Source organism: Mya arenaria, chromosome 10, assembly GCF_026914265.1.
Source record: "Mya arenaria isolate MELC-2E11 chromosome 10, ASM2691426v1".
Taxonomy (NCBI): Eukaryota; Metazoa; Mollusca; class Bivalvia; order Myida; family Myidae; genus Mya; species Mya arenaria.
This window is the reverse complement of record NC_069131.1, coordinates 41,367,123-41,392,871: the sequence shown is the minus strand read 5'-3', so window position 1 is coordinate 41,392,871 and position 25,749 is coordinate 41,367,123. Positions and strand designations below refer to the sequence as shown.

The window sequence follows — 25,749 nt, the reverse complement described above, 5'->3', positions numbered from 1 at the left end:
TAGGAGCCTCGCAACTACAGTCACTTTGCGCTGCAGCCCTTGTTTTATCATACAATAGGAAGGTTAATCAAGTGGGCTTACAAAATAAATAGTATTGTTTCCTTATTTACTATAGTCGCGACACGGAAGTAACTTCTCGCTTTACGAGTTTAACTGGTTCAAAATACCACCTAGAATAACACGTCCACCTACCACACAAAATAGGGCACCATTTTTGGTAAACTAGTTAACACATTTAAAGCCGGGCCAAAAAATGCCCAAATATCCGTTTTCGGGCTGTGTCTAATACTCAATATCAGTAAAGGCGGAGTATCACCAACTAGATATGCAAGTTTGTTAAGACTAGAAATGCTGGCCCCAAATTGACACGAACCCCACTTTCTGGCTAGAACTGTTTCTAAATAGGGTGAACTGGGCGAAGTACCATTAAGTAGGTGTAGTAAAGAACACACCAACCCACCACCCTATTTAGATTACCACTCTGGTTAAGTTTGTTAAATCGTTAAATGCACTCGCAAACTAGACCAAGGATCGACACCAAACTTCTTTTCCAACTGGGTCTGGCACTCACGAGAGAGCAAGAGACGGAGAACTGCCCATTAAATGTTGTAGGGAACGCGCCCACCTACCATCTTATATATGTCACTTCTCTGGGAAAAACAACAACATTTACTCATTTTAACCACTCGAGGAGATTGCCCCAAATGGCCCCAATCCTACTTTTGTGTAGCGTTTAGAACTCATAAGTGAAGTTGGCATAGTACCGTCTATTATTTGTTGAATAGTACACAGCCATCTATATCCCTTGTAGTCTGTAAATGTTCGTTTACTAATTTTAAATACTCGCCAAGTGAGCCATAAATCACAACAAAACCCTCGGTCTCGATCTGTCTCCCAATAGGTTGAAGTGGGTGGAATACCAGCAAGTAGGCGTAGTAAGAGACACCCCGGCCTTCAACTCCATATGGGTGATCACTGAGTTTAAACTCGTAAAATCGTTTAATGCTCTAGCAAAAGTAGCAAAAAATTATACAAAACGCGTTTGCCTGCTTGTTCTGCTACTAAGATTGAAGAAGGAATTAAACAAAATAGGTGTTGTAGAGGAAACACCAACACACTACCCCATAAAGGTCATCGCTCATGTAAAAAAGTTTTAATGCACTCGCAAAGTCGGCCCAAAATTTTTACAAAACCCAATTTCTGGCTGAGTCTGGTATATAAACGAGGGAAGTGAACAGATAAAAATGACAGGTGTAATAGGGCTATCGTCTCATATACGTCACCACTCTTCGTTTAAGTCTTTGTTTTTTAAAGCACTCGCAAAGACGGCTCAAAATCGCCACAAAACCCGTTTTCCGGTTGTGGCTGGTAATGACTTGAATAGTTTATTTGGAGCACCACATACTACGTGTTTTATTTGACACACCCACCTAACACCTTATATAGTTCAACACAATGAGGAAATCGTTAGTAAGTTCCAAACGCTTAAAAAATGTGCCCCTTATCAACTCAAAACAAGTGTTTTGGCTGGGTCTGGTTCTTACTGGTTTAAAACACTCGCCCAAAATCGCCAACAAATTTGCTATCCTTTGTGATCTAATTTTTTTAAGTTCTCGATAAAATGGCCCATAATCACCATATTTTTTTCAGCCTAGGTAAATTAATAGTGTATAGCGTATTACAGCCTAGAATGTGTAGAGGGGATACGTCAACCTACCATCCTGTATAAGTTGACTCTCCTTGAAAACTCACAACTCGATCAAAGCACGCGCAAAATTGGTCAAAAACCGCCAAGAAAAACAGAGTGAAGTAGGGTGATCTCGACCATAGATGATGAAAAATGCTTGCCAACCAACAACAACATATAGGTCGTCAATCTGTGAAAACCCGTTAAGTCGTTAAATCACTCGTCAATATGGCCATAAATTGCTACAAAACACATTTTCCGGTTAAATCTGAGATACTACCTTTAAGGTGTTTAGCGGACACGCCCTTTTTCTAGCCTTTTTAGGTCGTCACAAATTCAAATCTCTTAAACGTTTTGAATACTCATATCACAAACAGGTACAAATTCAAAAATATGTCTTAGTCTTGTACTCACTGGAGTAAAGTATACAAGGTACCATCAACAGTTGCATTAAGAGAGCAGACATTCTTATATACTTTTTTACGTCTCTATGTTTTTTAAAGGGTACTTCGTTTCATTAAATAGATTGTAATGGCAATGGTTTTAGTGTACTGATATATTTCATTACATTTATGTATTTTACATGCACGATAGGCTTGATCCTTAACGTAAAAATGAATCATTGAAAACTGTAACAAATCGCTTCCCATTGTTTTATGAAACTTGTCACTTAATTGGGTGGAATTGATGCAGCCATCTTCGATTTTGTCGATTTTTGTCAGATGGTTGAAATCATATTGACATTAGCGAATGGTAAAGCGTATTTACGTTCATAACGGCCCTCATCTGTAGACATGTTAGACACAATCTTCTCCATCAACATATTTTCCAAACCTTGGAAAATACTTTGTAATTGTTGCCCTAAATATGTACAAAACCCGATTTTCGAATAGGTCTGCATTCATTTGTCTGAAGCAGGCTGGGTACCATAAACAAGGTTTGATAAGGATACACCCACACACCACCATGTATTCGTGTAAAAGGACATGACTATAAACCTATACCGAATCCGAATTATGTCAGGATATTGTGTTCACTGCTGTGAAGTAGGAGGAGTACCACAAATCAGGCATAGTAGGAGACACGGCAAACTTCTAGAACATGTGATTCATAAAGATGGGGGTTTTCGTTTCTCATTTAATGAAATGGAAAGTTGATTCAAAACCGATATCTTTCCCGTTTCACGGCAAGGTCTGATACTGATGGAACATCCGAATTCCGGCCGTGCCCTAAATTGTGGTAATGGTGTAAAGAAGGCGGATTTGCACCTACCATTTGTGAACGAGAACACGCTACTTACTACAAATTATAATTCACTATCCTGGAAACACGCCCTTACTCGTTGACATTATAAGAACACTTAACACTTGACCCACAATTTTACGAAACCAGAAATCAGGCTACTTCTGATAAACACTAGAGTGAAGAAGTTGGAGTCGGACCGCTAACTACGCAACGGAAAGCGATCTGCAGCCCCGAGAATGAAACGAAACCCTTTCAGTTTTGGTTTGTACTTCTAATGACAAGTAACGTGGTAGATTCTATGTAATGTCATTCTATTTTTGAAGTTTAAAAAAAGTAGAAAATTTAATACAGCCACAAATATGCAATGTTCACGAGGTGAAATGATTTCTTGCTGAAACAAACATTATTCCTAAACGTATTTAAATTCATTTCATTGAATTACTCTCAAAAGTGCTGAAATGCAATTAAAGCAGAAACGTACAAAGTACATCTGACTCATAAAACATGATATTGTTTACTTTGTAAGACTTTAGAGCGCAACATTCAATCGTGTACGCCACGCTTATGTATTATTTTGAAGAACAAATGAGAAGTAAATTGTAAGCTTATTGTCCAAAAGAGAGCTTGGAAATATAATTCAATTAAATAAATTGAATATGCGATAACATGACAGGCGTGTAAAAACCCTCAATTCATTTATTTTTAATACACCTCTTAAGAAAAAGGTACTTAATTTATTGGCTTTACTTGTAACTCAAAAGTAGTTTTCACCATAATTAAACATGATGGTACTTCAGTCGTTTAAGTTAAAACATAGTGTGTGAGAAAATCCAATCATGGTACAAGGGACTGTACTCGAGTTTAACAATACATCTATTTAAACTTAAAACACAGTTACCTCGCTTAAATATTTATTCAACATATAATTGGTGTTAACATTTGTAAAGGTTCAAGAATTCGAACAAACACGAAACCAATCTTCAAAGCAATTGCACTGTTTCGTCCAACAACCCAGATATATGAAATACAAATTCAGAATGTTCCCCTTAATCAATTCTGACGGTCAGAAACGTTGTCGGTAATATCAACACAATCGGAGGCAATGTGAAGATGCGGTTGAACGAAGGATTTGATGCACAAGAACCGGCAGCCTTCACCTTCTATTGTGGTGCGAACGTGTGAAGTCTGGAGCCAAGAACTAAATTGCCTGCCTGGAATTTGATTATGCACTATTTGTGCAATTCAATACAGCTTTATACAATCTACAACAGGCAGAATTAGGCCTTTCAAAAATTGCATTTGTTTTAATCAAAGATATAACTGACCAAAAAAATAGCGTAAAATAGCTTTAAAGAATCATGAGCTTCGGAGCATATTCTTGGGATGTTAAACAAGACACCATACTCATTGAAAACAAATGTAATGAAACCACGTTTTTTGCATATTTCGCACATTGCCACGATGTTTTCTCACCGCGGAAGTTATGCCGCAATTGAAGCATAATTCCCCCCGCGTTAAGTTCAGACCTATTATTTCCCCCGCGTTCCACCGCGTTGAGTCACCGCGATACACGGCGTTTCGAAGTGTTATTTAAAGGTTATTAAGATAGCTGTCTTTTCTCTGAGGGCGTTTTCTTTGTTCCCGTCCTATACATATTATTCAAGTCAGTTTTATTAAACTGAAAGAAAAAATCGACTCGTAATCTACAAATCTTGTTAAGCATTCAAAACGTAGTTTAATCCCTAAAAAGTATGCTTTGCAACAAGTATTCAGACATTATTGTCACCTTGTTCCAAGAAACTGAATTTCGAATGCTCTCGTTAAATTTGTGTGATGGTAAACAAATAATATATGGAGTCAATTTATTTATAAAAATATTTAACCAACGCTCAATATACCAGCGACATAATAATAAGTTTGAGGGATTTGATTGTTTACCCTCGCGATCGAGTAAAATCAATTCTGCGAGCACGATTCAATTAACATGTTTCTTTTTATTTGTACCACGTTTACTTGTTAAATCCCTGCATATGGCAGTAAGTTGCATTGCGGCGATGTGCCGCGTTCATATTTTCGGAAGTGGAACGTGATAGCAGATAGACGCGGCGATGACGCGCACCGCCGCGTTGGCTACCGCGTAATATAAATGGCCGCGTTTTTCCCCGATGACGCAAACTCTCCCGCGGTGGAAGCCCCCTTTTTGCCAAAAACACGTGGTTAGTAGTGTACTTATATTTTTTACCACATCAGTCTCGAGGCGATCTTGTAAAAAAAAGGCGGCTTTTAAAATTATAAATAAACAATCCATTTTCTGTATTTGTTTAACATTATATGTTATATACCGCGGAGAATCAATGGATCCACAACATTTTGTAATGCGTAGAAAATCATCCAACGCGTCACCCGTTCTGGGGCGATGGTTGAAAATCGGTAAATGAGGTAAACTGTGATATTGTTGTAGTATGTGTGTGCGTGCGTGTGTGTGTGTGTGTGTGTGTTTTAAATTTATACTATAAAAAACTTAGAATAAAGTGCTACATTGGATACATTATGTGTCGTGTAAAATGTAAAGGTTCTGAAGAAAGTCAAAGCAAAATGCTGTGGCTCAATTTTGTCCATGCTAGGATATATGAAAGGACTTGTTCCGCATATAGAGATTAATGCTTACCTGGTAATCCATGCAGTATGAACCGCCTAAGAATGAAGTGAAAATCTTCTTTGTTTGGGGCATAAATAATATTCGATCTTCCTCCATTAACGCATGCTTTACGTTTGTTTTAACCAGAAGAGGATGTTATATTTTCAAGATTTGCTTTGACTAAAACTTACTTTATGTTACTTGGTTGGTGTTACATAGAACTTGATCAGCGCTTCTTCAAAGATAATATCGATACAATTTTAAGCTTTATTTTTTTTTTCTTGCAAAACACATAACTTTCCTTTGAATAATTTACTTGTATGTAAATGAATACATGTTTGTTTTGATTTTTGTTTCGAAAAACAGTACAATAATATTAAGTATAAAACCCTATAAACGTTTCATTGACATGTATGATATGCAAATATGTAATGTTCAATGTAAATCAATATGTGATCAATTAAATGAATGATTAAATTTGAGACACATATCACGAGTTGTTCAAGTAATCGTCCTAGTATATATGTTGATTTCGAAATGAGTTGAAATTGTCCAAAACAATATTGTATGATTTGAAAGTAACGTCAACAATATCGGTGTCAGGCGGATGTCTAAAATGTAAATAACATTTTACCTTCTGCATTCATTGCAAGAATGTGGTATAAAGCCACTAAGGTTAAATACAATGAACGGTTTGAAATCACAGTTGACATTACCTAATTCTTAAGAATATCAACGTTTTACAGAGTTATTCAATTTTGTATTTTGTCTGTTTGCAATTACTTTTGATTTATTTATTTTTTTATTCGGAACTAGTCAGATTGCATAATGTTATACCTACGATTGTATGCAATGCGTGCGATGTCACTCACTTCCATGTAGGTTCAATATCGATTTATTCCATAAAACTCTAGTTCGGAAATGTTTTATAGATTTTAAGATTGACTCGTTTAGAGCCTAAAACATTAAAATACATGTGGATCATTATTAGGATGATCCGTATTTCACATTTCCAACATTTATGTTTACCAAAATATGCGAAGAATTGTAAGGTAAAATAGCCTTTATTCGATCTTTAAGTCATTATTTCACAAGGTCCTGCAATTTTTGTTTATATTTAAAATATAAAGCATGAAGTTTTGGTTCGCATTATTACACGATCGTTCATAGTTCCGTTGTGAACATTGATAACTACAGTTCCCTCCGGCAATTAACTCTACGACTGTCATATAAAACAGTATGAGCCTTTATAAAAAAAAGAATACATGTAGTTTAAAATACAATGTAATAGCCATTAACCATATTGTATTTGTAATTGAAATGATTGGGATGACGGCTTGCATTAGACAGAATAGTACGTGTAGATACGTCTCGTTTAAATCAGATAATTCCAAACTATAATTTCGTCATTAGGAGTTGCAATACCGTTGTATAATTTTTAACGCTAACCTTGCATAGTACACTGTACTAGTGGTACCATTGTTCAAATAACGGCACGAAACAATACGCACACATATCACATATCGCATAAGATTATGACCGAAACGTTATTGTGTCATGCCATGTCCTATTAAGAAGGATTTTAGGTGTAATTTTTATCTACGAAAATGGCGACTTGCATTATATAAGATATTTTTTGTAATGCAACAAAATAGTCGGCGGTTGAGAGTGGTAAATTGCTAAGTCTCATAAAGAGGTATGTCGTAGCCCAAATCACGACAAAAAGTGTACAAGCATTAGGTTCAGCAGAAGACCGTTCTCGGGGTTGATTTAAATAAGACCAATTTGTACGAACTTAAAATATGTAAATATAGTTCGTGTCATGGAAATGTGTTCCTCTGTGGTACTTCTTACCTAATATTTCTTTTCGTGCTGCCCCTGTCCTGAATCATTTCCGTCGAACAAGTTTGTTGTTGTTTACTATTCAACGCTACGTCCTGGTTCGATATTGTTCATTATTTTGTAATTTTTGTCTTGTGTTTTTGACAGTGCTTGGCCTTACCGACAATATTGATATTGTTGTTCTCCGAATATCAACATAAAAAGTATTGGGTCTTCATACGAATCCGATAAATCAAAGAGGATTGGAATTAATTGTTCAAGCTAAGCTGCAGACTCACTTTTATCACCAGTAATTTCAAAATAACAGAGAGTATGACATAATTACATACATAACACATATCAAATTCTTCAAAAAACACTGCTATAAGTTACATATTAAAACATCTTCTGAAAAATCAATTAGACTCGAGAGACATCAGTTAATGAGTATTTTACTAAGACATGGAAGCTGGATATACATGACATGTTTACACGGTAAACAATGTTTTTCAAATCAGGTGTGCATACTACAATATAAGCTACAGGGACGAGCCCAGATAATACTTGATTGTCACTGCATATCAAACCAACACAATTATACTTCCTAAACAATGCGAATAACAAAAATTAAATGGCAAGTACATTTTACAATGCCATAAAATGGTTCATCTTGCGATGTAAATAAAAGTGAGTTTAAACCGTTTTGTGCTTCCAGACATTTAGATTATTTCGACCAGCATAGGGATGACAAGCAATAATAGTTTATTATTATTGTATTGGCTCTAATGAACTCTTCAAAACTGTTAACACTACCTAGATATAAAACAATATGAGCTCAAATAATTTGTTTGTAAAATATTTTCCTAATACACTTTGCAAGTTTTGTAGAGCCGTTTGTTGATTTGACTAGCTGGTGTAGCATTGTCTTAAGCTCGTTTGTAACGTGTAATCGAATGTCATGAAAAGGTCACTTCTTATTCAATATTTATGGCAACCTACAATTTAAATACAAGTGTATTTCTTCAACCATCCAAAAAGAACTAGACGGATATGAATGTGCGAAATTCTATTTTTTGAGGTGAAAACATTAAAAATATATATTTCAACTTTAGGACTTGAAATAAACTTCAAGTCCTAAAGTTTCGATATTAACATTAACTTAATATGTTTGTTCATCTGATTTTAAGATATATCTTTTGTTCTGAATAAAACCCTTTATGTGGACTTAGAATCATCAATGGTTTTTTCCTTAAACCAACAGAAAATCAAATATCTTGAGCGGAATCCACGTAAATAAGGCTTGTTAATGTATCATATAAAACAAGTACTAGTCAAAGTCAAACAAACGGTCTGTTGTTTTCTATCTGGTAAATATTGGGAGTCAATATATGGATACTATTACAATGCATTGGAATGTAAACAGTCTTAGGTCTGAGCAATTTTAACCAGAAAATAAGTAATATTATCATAAGTATACATACTTGATTAATAAAGATATGAATATATACATGAATCTCAGTTATTTACAAACGCACACACACTACATATTGTATAAAATAAATGGAGAGTACATTGATTTCCTTTCAATGTCATGAAAATCACGGTTAATCCAAATATATTACTTGTATCATTTATAATTTCATGGTTTGTAAGCGTGTGTAAATGTGACCCTGTTAATATATAAATGAGTGGCTGCTTGTTAAAAATTTGGTCTTTAATTTATTTAGAACAAACTTCATGGAACAAACATTGACAATTTTGCCATGCTCAATATAATAATTATAAACATTACAAATACATAATATAATGTAAAACACTTAAATATAAAAACATGTAGGTGATTATTTTTTATGAAGTATCAATGAACTATTTTGTTTAACACGAAGCATGCAAGAAAGTTAGAAACAATGTGCAACATTATAAAAGTGCAAACATTGCTGTGAGTGTAGACAATCATAGTTTAAAACAAACAAAAAATCGATAATGCGAATGCAACAAGTGTTTATAGGTTAAGGTTTATGTTATTTAAAACTGATATATTTTACCATGATAATGAAACTAGTTTTTACCATGTTATATCAACTGTTCTCGTTGGCACGATGGTACGCATACTGTGAAATAACTTTTTCAACATGGTGAAGACAAGCCAAACACAAATATACTTTAGGCAGTCTTCATTTTCCGCGAAATTCATTTTAGCTTAGATGTGATTTGAGATACTTTGATAGCACACATGACAATTTATCGTGAACGTTACAAATAATACCAATACAAAGATTACAATATGAAGAACAACATCATGAAAATGAAAACGTACCACTCGAATATTGTTCTTACAAAATGCTTAACTAAGAATTGTTTGCCATGAGGTTACATGAAACTCTCTTTCAACGATACATAGTCTTTTATTAGTATTGAGACTACATAAGAGATCGTGTATTGATTGTATATCCATTTTTAAAAAAAAAACACATACAATATAACTGCAGATAATACGGTATAAAATACACTTTGAAGATTAGTTAATACCTTTATATTTACAATGCGGTGTCATAAGTAAATGTACAATAATGAAATAAATATAGTTTAATTTACATCTGACTTGCTGTAAATAATTAAACACACAATGCCCCTCGTCGGAATTCGTAATGCTAATATTTTATAAACTGTCTTGTGTCTTAATCTTCAGCGGAAACGATAGGCCAGAACATTAAATGTTCCCCGTTTTTTCACTAAAATTGGCGTAAACGTCGAACGAACTAAGATACTCCGAAACGCATCCATGGCAGAACAAATTGTTCCTGGAAAAATAAATGAAAACATGTTGTTTGATAACACATAATGATTTCTAGCACATAAATGCTGTAATCAGAAATACTATTTACGCATCGGTGCATTAACTACGATACTGGTATCCGTCCCTAATATTTCTTTAGGATGAATTATTCACCTCATTGGGGATCGCTAGTCTCCGCATTGTTTTGATTTTCCTAACAGCATTGAGCACGCTGACTTCGTGTTCCACGGCCGTTGGAGAAGCAACGAAACCACACAGAAAATACCGCTTTTTCCCGCACCATCACTGTGTAAAAGATAGTAATCGGCTTGATTTTCATACAAGTAAGATAATAATTATTCCGATATTTCTATTCAGTACTTAAATCCTAGGTTTATTATGAGCATTTCCAATCATTATTTCAAATTACATCGACAATAAAATAAGCCATAGGATACATAAAAAACATTATTTTCTCGAACTTCATATGATCAACTGATAATACTGATCAAACCGATGTTGATATAAACCGGTAATCAAAGGCATCCAAAGAAAGTTTAAATGTGACTTTAAATTGAATGAAAACGTACAAACAATGGACCAATATCGGTCCGTCATCATGTTGTGTCGTGACAGTTTCTATCACGTTCAAAAACGACAGAAAATTTGTCGTTGACTTTGGAATATTCTTCATTTCATCCCAGTCGGTAAATTGAAGATGTGGAATGGTCTGATCAGTGCTCGTCTGTAAAGGTGATCGATTTATTTTGCGAACGTATGGTTCAGTTGATAGAAAATTATACAAATGATTACACTACAATCGTAAATCAGACATTATTAAAGTTATATGACAAAATCACCATTTTATGCCCAACTTTTATTAGTCAAACGATTTTATTGTTTCTGTAGCAGTCAATAACTTAACATCACATCAGTGTCAGGGCAGCAGTGTTTGATGCTTACCCCTGCCCCTTTGTGCTGTATTGTCAATGTTCGCTCAGAGTAGAATGTTTTCTGTTCTTCTCTCGAACAGCTGACTTCAAACGTTTCCTTCTTTAAAACATCTTGGTTTGCAGCGGGATAGTATATGCCGATATTCTGTAAGAAGAGTTATTCAGTATGGGGCGCAAAAAAATGGAACTATATACACGTACTCTATTGCTTCGTAAACATATGTGTTGTCTATGAACAATATTAAAACAAAATGACTATCATTTCAAATACATAGGAATGTTAAAACTCAGCTGAGTTATTGCTGATAGGTGTTCGTTTAAATATTTTTTTTTTCTTTATAAATATCATTGTATCTTACAATATACAATTCATTTCCCAAATCGTCATTACCTTTTGTTTGTCCATATTAGCTTCTAAGCTGACGATACATGAACACCTCTCTTGGACAATAAGAGTCAAAAAGTCTATAACTGTCTCTGGAAGTGGAGTCTGTGCTTCCAGGTAACGTTTCTTGGTTCTAAAGCTCTGAAAACATGTACGAATACAAAATATTTTCACGAGCACGAAGGTTGTTGCCTTGTTCTGAACCAACGCTCGAGCTTTCCTTCTACACAAATACATGCTTTATACAACGCGATATCAAAGTATAAATTTTGTAATTGAAATAAGTAAACTATATTGAACAATGGGGACATGCTTACATGTATGTAAACAGCATTGATGTAATCTGTCGCTCCTGGATGGAGATTCAGATAAAGGCGTGGTCTGTTTTCATTACCTAAAGCATAGGCATCAACATCAGCAATCAATTAGCACAATGAGAAAGACACATGTGTAAGACAATGTCTACCAATTACGACGTAGCTTTACTGCAATAACCATCACATTCAAATCAATAATCATATATAGTAATCAAATTTTATTTTTTATAGAGAAAAAGTCATTCAGCATCATTTATCATAAAACAACTCAAACGATTTTCACAAAAAAATGCCCAAGGGTTCTTCAGCATTTTTGCAATCATTACCTGGGATATCTGCGTTTGCTCTGTTTTTGACTAAGTGCTGCTTATTCTGCTCAACTGCCTCAGTTTCATCTTTAGATTGTTTTTCAACCGTGTGCTGCAATTTCTGAAATAACAAAACTCCAAAAAATAAATAGCAGCGCGTCGATCGTGTGTTTGTAAAGTCGAATAAAAGGGCATAACTCGACATTAATTGAATCAAGAAGTATGGCCATGCTACATTTCTGGCCATTGCGTTCCTGATGATATGTGTACATAGTTTAATGTTATTATCTAGCACATTTATAGCTTTTTCCAACTGTCAAAGGCTTAACTCGATAATTACTAAATCAATAGTAATGGGTATTGCTACACAGATGACGTGTTATTGAACTTTATGGTCTAGTTGAAAGCTTCTGCCATACAAACCCGATAAGGAAACCTTCGCTGTCACCACCAACGTCACCGCCATTACCGCCGCCAACGACGACAACACCAGGGCTTTGGCAAATCTCGACTATTTCATTAATTAACCGACAAGATAAAATGTGCCTTATTTGAAGTGTGAATAAATTATTCTTAAATGTTTGTTACAACTTAACTGTTCATCGTATACGTATCTGTTAATACACACACAACGAACGGTTGTATCTGTTTGAGTAGAAATTAAAAAAAGATTTGTCGTTTGTACACGATGACATGATGATAAACCTACATACAGTACCCTCAGAATATACATACCCTTGTGTAAAATAACCTAGGTTATATTCCAAGTGTTATTCTTGTAATATTGAGCTCGAATGGCTGAAGTAAACCGGTATCGGACCTTAGGCCTGTTTAAGGGTTGGTATCCATGTAGGTGTCTCCTATGGAGGGCAAGTAAAAATGCTAGTTGCTACACATAAACATTGGGTCCCCTTCCGATGAGAGACGGATTACTATACTGTTAATTAACATAGAAAGTGTTCAAGCAAACTACATTGAACTGATTATTCAGTTCTTGTGTAGAATGGTTGCTCATGTACTGGTCGAAGTTCTCTCCCTTGATTTGTTTACAGTCGAAGGTCAACGAGTAAACCACAGCTGTGTGCAGAAACTGGTACTGCTCCTGGAACGAGATAATGGCACTGAATAAAAGTCAATGTCGTGTGAAAAAACCTTGATGCCTATAAACAAGTATTCTTGATTCTTAGCTTGTTAAACAAAAGGAAACATTTTGATACATTTAAAGGCTTTAATAACACCAAATGTGGTTTTACGTTTAATATGCTCATAATTATACAATGTCGGAACAAATTCACATTAAAATGGTATTATATTACGTGAGAAACTATATTTTTTTTGAGCTCATTTGCAATATATTATAAACACTCATATTACTATGGTAATCATGATACTCGTTGAGTCGAAAAAAGCATATCATTTCGAACAAATATTAATCAAAATAACAGTATCTAATCCTGATTAGAAAAATAGCATATATAGACTTGGTGACCTAACAATACTTGATAAACATACCTAGTTTTTTTGTATATATAGTATGTATGCATTGTGCTGTTTGTGGATTTTTGTGCTGTTCTTCCATGTTTCTTGTTTGTGATATTATATTTTTGTGTTTTATGTTTTTGGCGTTTACCCAGTGCCATTAAACCGTGTTTATGTTTAAACTTTTTGCTACTAGTTTTTCACATAAGTATTGGTACCCGTTACCACTCACGTTACATTGCTTGGGTGGTTTTAAATCAAGACCCGGATATTCCGACCAATGCTTAAGTTAAATCCTAAAATATCGCCAATGTCTGAACCATATTCGGCCTGTTCAGGCGCATTTTGTGGACACATCAATAGCTCGTTCCGCCTCACCCTCTTTTGTCAGGATGTCCAGAGCAATGTATGTGCCTGTTCTGCCGACACCAGCACTGTTAAGTAAGAAAAAAAAGGATTACACACATTCATTACGGAAATCTATTAAGTACAAACCAGTCTCTTCAGAATGAAAACCTACAACTGATTGTAACAAATGTATGTCTTAACTTCTATTTACACGTGTTTTATTTATTTATTAAAATGGCAAAATTAGTCTGTAATATTTTGTTCCAGGCAGAAAAATATTAACACCTCGTACAGTCGATATTTAGGAAACATTCATTGACCAAGGATGCAGCCTTTTTGCCCGACTGAGTATTTTCTTTCACTTCAAGAACATCTGCTACGTCAAATATTGATGTTTGCTCTATGATTCAAACTCCAAAAACATAAAGAAATAATTTACTAAAATAATCTGAAAGCTTTTCGTAACCATGGCAGGGATACTAGTATACGGAACAACCTAAGCTTATCATTCCTATTACGTACACTTTGAATGTCAGGTGTTTCTATACAAACCTGCAATGCACAACCGTTGGTCCATTCAGTGTACTCGGCGTAGTCAGAACCCGCTGTCTGAACTCTATGATTGCAGTTATATCGTCGGGTATTGATTTGTCAGGCCAACACGTGAAATGCAGATGGTGCAACGTCCTTTCTTCTGTACCCTGTTTTGTTATCATTTGACGAATGTATTATATTTGATTTAAATGAATGAAAAGATTGAAACCCAGCTGAACTCTCATTTTTTCATTGATCTTTGCGAGGTGTAAACAAGCACAAATATTAGAATTGATGTTATCTACGATGCTTTCTTTGCCTTCCCAGTAAACAAGTCAATGGTAAGTTGTTTTTTAAGCTTTATCAGTTTTGTAAATTGCATGGTCCTTATTTATGAGTGTGTCTACGATAAAATAATGAAATGTTAACGTTTTGAGAGTGAAAAATAGTTTATCCAATTTTCAGAGACGTATATTTAGATCGTATTGTGACCGTAATATTTGTAATTCTTAGAGTTTGTCTTTTTTTAACCTCTTTGTTTAACTGATAATAATTTAGTTATGTATTAATATAAGTATAGAAAAACTAATTAAGAAGTACTAATAAAATAGACATCAGGAAACAGGATTGTTTTTGCATTATTTTGAAGTATTCATGCACGCACTCTCAGTATAATTTTATTTAAATTTAGGAGAGGAAAACAATATGGATATTTAAAATGCTTTGGTCTTGAAGCAAAATGTATTTGTAACAATACAGTATTTTTTCAGTTTAAACCCGAAAGTAAGAAAACTTCGGTTAATGTTAAAGTTGCTTTTGTTTCGACTATGCAATATTCGATTGAGCAAAACTGCCAAGTATGGTCAACGTTGACAAAGCGCATTTAGATTTTGTATGGCATATACCCATCGAAGTGTCATTAATGACAAAATATCCATTAGAGTTCACAAAAAGCTCTCTATAGTCTGTTAAAATCTGATTTAAATAGTTAAACAAAAGGGGAGGTGTGTTTTAATTTTGTGCATTTAAAAAGTGAATAAGAATAAGGGATTCATTCTTATTTCAAGATTTCATTTAACGAGATATTTTGAATACTGTAAAATCCTACGAAAAACATTTCTGAAAGCAAAATAATTGTTCGTCAAAACTATGTTTCTTTACTTTTTTGAATTGCTTCTTAATCGAATTAGCAAAATGAACCATATTTTAAACAATAATCATCAGTCTCATTGAGACTGTTTTCTGGCTGTAATCATAAGCAAATCGTCCCTTTACAACAGCTATGCGGTATTCTATGTTCGAGAATACTATTCAATTTCATCAATAATAAATATCTTATGTCAACTCACCATGGCGACCGTGAAAACCCTCCTAGTAAACTCAGCATACTCATCCTCCGAGCGGCTTTCTACCTTTTTATCACCATACGTCTTAGTTGCCCCCTGATTTGGCCAGTATTGCTCGCATTTAGGGGACTGCATTTTCACACAAATAATCGTTACCAATGGTATTAATATTATGCTGAACTTCAAGCAGTTTAAATATATAAGTTTGCTTGTACAGGAAACAATCTTAAACACAACATGCTATTTAAAATAGTTTAACACATAATGAAGAAATAAAATCAATAAAAAATGTTATTATAATTGTCTTCAAAATTCCTGCTCATACTCATATATTAAGAGCGCTGGTATTGTGTTCGAGTGAAAAAGTGACGTACATCAGACAGGCCATGTGATACGGATTTCACTACGAATTTAAACTTTACACTAGTAATAATAAAATCAATGATTTGAAAAAGCAACAGAATAAAACTAATATTTATCGATTAATTCATTCAAAATAAAGTAACGTTATCTATTTTTAACTTAATTATCAACGCGACGTCGCTCGACAATGGTGCCAACTATAGCCTAAGTATGGATTGTCCTTCACAGTTTCGTTTCCTTTGTATTATATTGAATAAAGTGAACGAGTCTTATGATTACCATATATATTATTCGGTTAGTAGATACTTACTCCGTTTTCAACGAGATTGGTTACCATAACAATTTTCTCAACCCTTTGCTGCCAAATCATTTTCCAGAACAAGTTGAAATTTTCCAATTGTTTGGACATTGGACCTGGAATGGAATAACACATACCACAAAATCGTATATAATAGTAAATTACTCACAAATATATATATGTATATAAAATAATATTACCAACGAAAATTCATTCATAAATACGTGTAGTAAGATATCAATAGTTAGGTCTGAAATAGTTTTAAAAATGTAAATAAATAACTGATATTACCAACGACAATAGATTATTGCATATGTGTAGTAAGATATCAATAGTTAGGGCTGAAATAGTTTTAAAAATGTTAAATAAATAACTGATATTACCAACGACAATACATTATTGCATATGTGTAGGAGTATGTATATAAAAACTACAGAAACAAATAGTGTAGTCGAAAGTCAATTTGCATCATGCAGGGCATAATATCGCTATCAAATCAGACAGTTTAAATTTATAAATAATCCATGAAATCCTTCGCTTTAATGGAAGTTTTTAACTTAATTATTTATGTTTACTTGTGTCAGTTGCATTATAAAAAAAATGGCTGCTGTATGTAAGAAACGAAAATGCATTGAATCGTGTGTATTTAAATGAAACCAATCTAATTTTGACCGGATTTTACCATAAAAACCTGGTTGCTTGAGGGTAATGACAGGTCATATTCATTCTTACCTAGTGTGGCGATGTACTGTTGCGGCTTTTTATACCCCTGAAAAGTTATTGTTATAAAGAGTTGATTATAATATATTTGTTCTTCTTTTCTGAAACATTAGAAACGACCACACTGTACAAATAAGCCGAGATGAAGAGAAACGTATGTAACTAGTAAGTTAAAAATAACCTTTTTCAATTTACGAAGGCATAACTAGCTTGTCAATAAAACTACTTAGACAACAAACTGAACAAAATATAGTTCTACAAAACCTCGAGCCTCGAGCGTTATTTAAAATGAAGTATAACCTGTAACTGTTGCTGCATCTACCATTGCATCGCCAAATGCTTGTATTTAATAAGTAGGCATTATATATTGCTTAAAGATTCACCAAAGCATTTGGAATATAGGTGTTGCTTTTTCAGTCGAATAAGAAGCAGAGCTTTACATTAATTAATTTACCGAGTATGTGCATTGTCATACATAGTCAACGGTAATACATATAACGAAATATGTTACATTGAAATATTTTGAACGGTGGTTGAGTTGTTGAGTTGTTAAACTTTTATAGCCGACGACGCCAATGACATCAATATAATGACAATACGCCATTATTTTTCAAAAACATCTAATAAAACTATTTATTGTTCATCATACGTCAATAAAGCTGGCATTGATGTAGTCTGATCCATCACTGCCTGCGACTATGACCCTTGAATCATCGTCTAAACGGTAACATAGAATACAACCGAATAAATAAAATGCAGTATGCAATCAACATATCCTTATCTTCTATTTGGCAATCACAATAAATGTCATTATGTAAGTCAACAATTTGAAATCCATATATGACTTCTATTTCGAGATATGATGGTAACTTACTTTTTCAGATTCATACATTATTATCAATGGTTAAAGCGTCCTAATTCGTTATTTGTGTGTATAATCATACTAGACACAAACAATTCATAAAAACAATGAGCATCACTTACATGGATAAACCCCCTTGTATCGATTCTTACTCAGGTTCTCTTTCTTTTGCGATTCCACATACGGCTTCACAAGATCGCGTGAAAACTTCTGTAAACAAGGGTCAACAAGGGTCAACAAGGGTAAACAAGGGTAAACAAGGGTACACAAGGGTAAACAAGGGTAAACAAGGGTCAACAAGGGTCAACAAGGGTAAACAAGGTTAAACAAGGGACAACAAGGGTAAACAAGGGTAAACAAGGGTAAACAAGGGTCAACAAGGGTAAACAAGGGTCAACAAGGGTCAACAAGGGTAAGCAAGGGTCAACAAGGGTAAAAAAGGGTGAACAAGGGTAAACAAAGGTCAACAAGAGTAAACAAGGGTAAACAAGGGTAAACAAGGGTCAACAAGGGTCAACAAGGGTAAACAAGGGTTAACAAGGGTCAACAAGGGTACACATGTGAAAACAAGGGTCAACAAGGGTAAACAAGGGTCAACAAGGGTAAACATGGGTAAACAAGGGTAACATGAACTCACATGTATAACTATAACAAACAAGGAGCAAAGTATGACAACAATAAATTATTTTTGCTGAATATATATAATACCGCCTTTAAATTTTCTAGTATGGCACTTTACAAAACATTTTCGCTATCAATGATAAATACGCGTCGAGTTCATTTCAGAAATGTACCATTAGGATTTAATGTACATGTAATATGTCAATGTCATTAAAATACGTACTACTAATAACCATGGCATTTACCTCAAATTCTGCAACAAACGCCTCATGATTCAAGTTCATCAATGGGTATTTTTGACTTGTTACTGGATGTTCCAAGTTCTTTGTAATACGTATGATCATCAGTGGAAGAAGTATCAAGCCCCCATTGCTCTCGTCATCTACATAACACAATACAATACTTTAATGGAATCTATCATGATTGAATTTGAAACCTAACAACAATCACACTCAATCAAGTCTTACAATCAAGCCAAGTATTTTATGGTTACCGATTCATGGTATTTTGTAGGAGTTACACGATGTTTAGATTTGGCTACAAGTTTGTACAGTTTAATACCAATAGCCTAACAGAAATGTTCACAATAATTTCCAGTTATTTATAATAAATAAAACACTAACAGACTGATGTATAGCTAATCCGAACTTTAAGCTCTTTGAATTCATGTCAGCAATATAGCTTAAAAAGCTGAATTATAACTTTCTCTGACTTAAACTGGTTTGAATCGATTTTATCCTAACATCTTACAAAAACTTTGTAAAGCTTACCTATCTCCAGGCCATTCTCATTTTCAAATGCAGTTTCCTCATGTGTAAATACTTGCTTATTACAGTGGGTTCGTTTGCTTGTTGCCGGGTAGCAGGTGGATTTTCTTCGATGGGAGGGACTATTTTTGAGATTGAGATATTTATATGAGATATAACAAATATATTCATATTTAGGATTCTTTAACCTAAATGGAGAATAAATGGTAAGATTGACTTACTTTCTGACTATGTCAGCTTGGAACGTTGTATTGCCATTTTGCATGGTTTGGCTAGAGACTGGCTTGCGAGTGGATCTTATAAAAATAAATTTTATATGATTAAAACGATTAAGTGAGTTAGACCTTTCAATATCGTTCAACAACTTTAGAAGTTTCAACTTTGGACTGAATGAAATTCATGTCATTTTTATTTAGTTTGTACCATACAAGTATGAAACCGGCATATTTTCTGTAAGAGATAAGTTTTTAAATAGTACAAGTATTCATTAATTGCTATTATCTAAAGTCTTTAATACAAATAAGACAACTGTACAACTAGTATGTCATACCTTCGAAAAAAGATGGATAATGCAACAACGATGCCTATGGCTACAACGCCACCACCTACTCCTCCGGCGATAGCTTCTAGAGGTGGCCCGACTGCATCTGAAATATATATTCTTTTAAACTTATCAGTTTCTGATTATTATTAAATCAAACGAACTACATTTTTCAATGATTAAGCCTACGGTAGTGGTAGTGTTTAAGCACATTATTTTCTTACTCTTGTCGTAGTATTGCCAAAAGGCTGATATAAAACATTTACGTTAATTATATTAACTTGAACAGTATTAATAATGAACAACATCTTAATTGAAGTATGGATAATAATTAATAATACAATGATCAGTTATTAAATCAAACTTGCTTTCAAAACAGGAGGAGCCGCATGATTCGTTGCAAAAACGTCCGCGGAAAGTTCGGTCTGTACATGAATTACAATTTCCCGAATCTTGCTGACATCTTTCACAATTTGAACTACATCGACTGTCACATTTTTCTCCCCAAATCTTGTCTGTACAACCCATAAGACAAGTGCCATTGTCTGAACTACACTGCCCATTCAAACAATTTCTATTGCATCTGATACAACTTCCATTATCATTTGGATAAAATCCGATGTTACATTACAAAGACTTTCTTTGAGATTGATTACATCTAATACAATTGTTACTCAATGACAAACAACTATTAGAACAATCGAAACCGTAAAGGACATCAATGCAATCTGATATACACACAGGGCCTTTCCCACAGACACCATTTTTGCACTTATCTGGACAATTTACAGCAGGTATTGCTATGAAGATAAAACGTTTGGTTAAAACATTTGTCACAGTCGGTTCCGTTACAATACTGTGACTGACACGTGCAAAGTTTTCCAGGATTTGCGTACCCACCTTGACATGAAGTGCATACGTCTGACGTACCGTAACATCGACATCGCTAGACATCGACATGTTGATCCACTATATCCATTGTGGCACGACTCGCAGTGTGCTTTATCAAACTGTTGACATGTTGCGCAAGTTTTGTCACAGAATGTTTTACAATTGTCACCTGATTATCCATCAACACATCCAGGTGTGCAGTTCTCCTGGTATCATGAGCATGTGCGTTGTTTGCAATTATCCGAGCAATTTAAATTACATAATTGCTCGTAAAAGCCTGATTTACATTCGTCGAATTTATCGCCAGAAAAGTTTTGAAGACATTCACAAAGGCCATTGCTTTTGTAACAGGACGAACTGGTACATCCTACACTGCAGACTTGGCTACAGTTTACACCGAATATTCTATCCGCACAGGTATCACATGTTGCTCTTACATAGTTTGGGATACATGAACAAGTGCCATCTTTTGAACACTGTCCATTTAAACATCCCCCGAAATAGGGTACATTGCAGTGTTCCCCATGATATCCTGACTGACATTCACTACACGTATTCCCCGTAAATCCACCTCGACAACTGTAAAAACCGTCATCACTACAAACACCTGACATCCCGGGGAACAAGATGTTCGACAGAAGGTACTTCTACCATAGAACCCCGTTTTTTACAGGAAGTACAATCAGTTCCAGTCGAACATCGGCAGTTCTGATAAGTGCAATTTAACCATATTTTCCTTGTATACACGTCTCGCATTTTGTTCCTTCGAAGTTTGCTGTACATATACTATATGTTCCATTCTCATTGCAGATTCCCCCATCACACCCAACTGAGCTGCTCTTGCTACAATCACTGTATGTATCATAAAAATTAGCCTTGCAGCTGTAACATTGCCTGTTATTTTCTTGACTGCACGTAGAACAGTTACCGGGACAGAGATTATGATATTTATTGCCAAATATTCCGTCAACGCAGCCATCATAACAATTATTGTATAGTTGGTCACGTCGTCCATTTCCTCCTATACAACACACAGTCGAACACCTCCACGTTTTCAATGACCGTCACTAAAAGATAATTGTTTCAACTGTTTCTATAAGATATTTCACGAAACAAATTGTTTCTAAACATTTAGTAAAATAATGTATTAAATGGTTTCCATGATTGTCTTATTTTAAACAGGAAGAAACACATCCGCTTTATTGTAACAGTATACACATACCTCCCATACAAGATCCTGCCAAACAGAGCAATCCAAATATCCAAATTATGTAGAAAATTAACGAACAATTAATTTCTTTCAAGTACTTCTTTGATGCTTGCTTTAAAAGACAAACAAGAAACAGTAAAATGGATTAGTACATGTATATACTAATTGCAATCAATACTTGCTTTAAAAAAAGCATACAATTAAAAGTCATATAATTTGTATGTAAACTAATTTCTATCAAAACTACATACATTTACAACGTTATTGATAAAAAATTGCTTTGGTTAGTTTGAAAATAATATCTCGTATTAATAAATTTGAAAATATAGACTATGAGATACGGCGTTTGATTTCCTTGATTTACTAAGTAAGTAATGATGAATTATACAGAAATTTGAATCTAGACAAACAATGCATGGCGCATATTTACATACGCATCGAATATCAAGTTTGAGACGCAGGTCCAAAGGTGCATTATTTTAATCGTATCAAAAGCTATTTTATGTAAAAGTTCAGCATCCACAACCCAGGTTGTTTAGATTATATGCGAGCGCTTTAGAATGGCTGTTCAATTTTAATTACGAGGAATTTGGGTGACATAACTGTTTTAATCCATGTTTTTAAGGACCCCGTTCAAAACATACCGTGCGATATGAGTGAAAAAGCGTTGTTATTTGTGCACGGTATTTATATAACAGTTACATCCATTCTACCTTGTACTGATTCGATGCATGAGCTAATGTTGAAGCGGAATTAAAAGGCAAACTCTGTTAAAATGGTACACATTATTGTTTCTGTTAAAAGAAGTTTATATAATTTTATATTCTATTATTTGTTACATAAACAGCAATTTTACCATGATGATTTTTATTCTTAAGAGAAGTTCTGTCTTTTATCAACAAAAAAAGAATATAATTTTGCGCATTATGTATCTGGCGTTATTTAATATTTATCATTACGTTATTGATCTTTTATAAAAAATGATCACATGACTTATTTTAACTGACGAAATCACGTTTCTTATCTTAATAATTTTACATTATCATATATTTATCCATTTTCGATATAGTCAAAATGTTTCCTTATTTGTATTCTGAAAGACGTTTTGTATTTTAAATATATTGATGCACTGAGAAGAAACATAAGTAACAAAATGCAACTATACAGTCGAAACTCGTTCGCTCGAAATCGCTTGGCTCGATTTCCTCGTTAGCTCGATAACGTCACATGTTATTTGCACAACCAGGCAGTGCGCAAAAATATAACCCATTCTCAATGGTGTCATGCAGTATTGCAACTCGATAATGCCACGAGTTATTTGCGTAACAAGGCCGTTCGCAGCAGTATAAACCATCCTCAATGGTGTCATGCAGTATTGCATAAAATATAATGTCACGAGTTATTTGCGCCACCAGGCAGAGCATAGCAGTAAAAGCCATCCTCAATGGTGTCATTCAATACTGCAGCGCTATAATGCAACGTGATATTTTCACAACCTGGCAATGCGCAGTAGTATAAAACATACTAAATGGTGTCATGCGATATCATTTTATGTTAGGAGCCCGGACCGAATTAATATCATGGCATTACATTAACGCTAATTTCATATCATACTCTTTAAGTTCGTTGTAGGCCTTAATACTATTGTATTTTTTTTTTAAAATAAACAAAAGTTTAATTATTCATGTTCTAGCAGTGTTTGTGAGTCTTCCCATTTCTATTGTAAATATTTATTTTGCATTAAGCTCAAAGGGAGCCGTTCAAATATTTCATGAAAATATCCTAACAACGGTTTTGTCCCTTTTGAAGGAAGCAAATCCAAATTTTTAATCTCGAATGGAAATCGCAGCCATTTCGTCACCGCTAATTAAAACCTCATCTGTCTACAGTAATATTCTACGAAGATGGGTAGCTATTGTTAGTACAGCAAGTAATTATATAATGAATTTTTGGCGTCAGAGTGGTTTAGTTGGGAAGATGTACGCTTCTTCCAGACGGGTCTAGGATTCGCGGAGCGCCACTAAAAATGTTAACTAATTGTTGTATTTTGCCGCACATGTGTAATTGGTAGTTAAGATAAGAATATAGCTGTTTCCACAAACGAGTTAAAAACAATTTATACGAGCTGAATTAGGGTAAATGTTTTTCGTGTAAAAGCATGTTCATGTGTTACTCCGTGGATTCTTTACCTAATATCAGTTTTCATGCTACGAAGGTCACCAGCCATCTCGGAGTTTTCTGTTGATCGTTTCGTCTGTTTTGTGCTGATACTTGCGATCGTTGATGATCCATTCTTATCCATTGTTTGAGCTAGCTACCAATGACACCATACTGCACAAACATTTCAATAAACATAAAGGAACGGACAATAGTATGTTATAATTCTTTTATAAATGTCTTTGATTAGCAATAATAACAAATGAAGGAAATATGTTTCAAGTTGATTTGACAGACTAATCACAAAAATAGTATTTCTATAATTCATGGTACACGGAAACATATCATATACAACAATATTGCCAGTGACAATTTGCGCATATACTTCACAGCATAAAGTTAAAATGAGAGTGTTGACCATTAAGTACGGAACACGAATTACTGTAAAATTAAATATACTATTGATAATATCGAATCTTAAAGTATAAAGCTTGTTATAATCTATATTTATATCAAAGTTGGCTCTCACATATTATACACTAAGGGATTATATGAATGTACTTTCTTTAAAAAATCTGGACACGTTTTTGGATCGATTTAGCCGACAAGCATTATGTTAACGATATTATCATAACAATGTAAATAGTCATTTTTATAATGCACCAATACCGTTACGTCATTTCGTAGTAGTTCGACATATCAATGATACAACATCAATGACGTAAATTGGCCATTTGAAAGTCCACTAACATCTTCCACTAGTTCCTTTATTTGAAACAAGCGCACTATTCATATTCTATCACACAATCGGAAAGTAATACAACCCCTAAAGTTTGAGCTACTGTACTGGTCATTGTAGTTTCCTTTAACTATAAACGCAGATGTATCTGCAAAAACCTTATCTCATAATTGAATTACCTAACTTTAAAAAGTAAAATAAGATTAAAAAGTAATATCAACTACTCCCCGTATTTCGAAATTAAACAGGTAGCTTTAACGCGTTGAACAATTAATGTGTAAACAATACAAACCCGAAACGACTTATTCAAATTTACGTACATTCATTTCGGAGTACATCTCTTTCTTTTAAGAAAGCCAATACAACAAAGTTCAAAATGATTGTATTTTATGAGTATGATATAAAAAGGGAATACATATTTTTAATATAAATACATAAGATGATATTATTTTATAGTTGGATAAGAGTCAACAAAAGATGACATTATTTCTCTGTCTACATTTCCCTTACGTCAATATAGGTGCATTCTTAAACCATTTCAAACCACATAAAATGATACCAAAATAGAACTGAGTATCGGTTTCTTTACGACATATAACACAAATTTAAATATAAAGAGGATATTTATTTGTTGCTGTGTTTGATATTAATATTTTATAGAGTGAGCACCAAAAGCAATACTTGACGATTGTCAAAGCTACGAGGTGAAATATATTGCGATCTTACACTGCATCAAACAATTG

General features: G+C 34.1%; 1 long non-coding RNA gene across 1 annotated transcript; it reads right to left on the bottom strand.

The window, feature by feature from the left end:
* Window positions 1-11,564: 11,564 nt before the first annotated feature.
* On the bottom strand, window positions 11,565-12,235 carry LOC128205450 (uncharacterized). The gene is made up of 3 exons (XR_008256250.1): window positions 12,149-12,235; window positions 11,823-11,899; window positions 11,565-11,646 (listed from the first exon to the last, which is right to left on the bottom strand). It is a non-coding gene; the product is annotated as an uncharacterized LOC128205450 (long non-coding RNA).
* Between the last annotated feature and the right edge of the window lie 13,514 nt (window positions 12,236-25,749).